Below are 818 nucleotides of genomic sequence, written 5' to 3'. Positions count from 1 at the left end.
CTCTGCAAGTATAAAAAGAGGTTAATTATTGAAGAGCTTTTCTTCTTTATTATCCCCAGTAGATATGAGCTGGATCTAGCCCTGGCACAGAAGAAAGAGATGATTCTTGCTTTAGTCTACTTCTGTGTACTGAACATCTACCCTTTGCAAGAGATGGATCATCACACAGTAGGTCAGCTACTGCTGACAGGGCCTTGTTCCCAGCCCACCCCAGTGTCATTCCTATGCATGACAATTTGCATGGGTCAAATGTGTTGTCTTCATTTTCAGAATAACTGATTTTTTCAAAGAGTTCTTCTTTTTTTTTTTTTTTTTTTGGTGGATCTGAGAATTGAACTCAGGGCCTTGTGCTTGCTAAACAAATGCTCTACCACTAAGCTAACCCCCTAGGCCTGAAGAGTTATTTCTGTAAGTATCTGATAAGATGTTTAAGCACCAGAGTGTTGGTTACTTGTTTCTTGTACAATGTAGCCCTCAGGGTGTAATGCTCGCCCTTTATAATCTTGGCATTAAAGATGCCTGCTATTAACAGAATCTTGAGTATAAATAGAGATTTTTAGGTGTCCTCATCTACTATTGTATCGTCTATTACAATGCTCATTGTATCATAATGCTTTCTGTTTTTTTTTTTTTTTTTTTTGCCACCAAATTGTGACTCTCGATTGTGGAGAGAACATAAAATAGACCAGATGTCTTAACTGAGTTTGGATAAATCAGTCATCACCTTCTATTTTCCACGAAGAAGGAGGCCTAGCAGCCTCCTTCACTTTCCATTCCATCTTTCCAAAGCAAACAGAACAGAGATGTCCAAGTCTGCG

The 818-nt window shown here is 38.8% G+C and overlaps 1 non-coding gene across 1 annotated transcript; it reads right to left on the bottom strand.

The window, feature by feature from the left end:
- Positions 1 to 316: 316 nt before the first annotated feature.
- Positions 317 to 387, bottom strand: Trnaa-agc (transfer RNA alanine (anticodon AGC)). The gene has a single exon. It is a non-coding gene; the product is annotated as a tRNA-Ala (tRNA).
- Between the last annotated feature and the right edge of the window lie 431 nt (positions 388 to 818).

Source organism: Marmota flaviventris, chromosome 15 (genome assembly GCF_047511675.1).
Source record: "Marmota flaviventris isolate mMarFla1 chromosome 15, mMarFla1.hap1, whole genome shotgun sequence".
Taxonomy (NCBI): Eukaryota; Metazoa; Chordata; class Mammalia; order Rodentia; family Sciuridae; genus Marmota; species Marmota flaviventris.
Note: the sequence above shows the minus strand (reverse complement) of the source record. Positions and strands in the feature narration are given on the sequence as shown.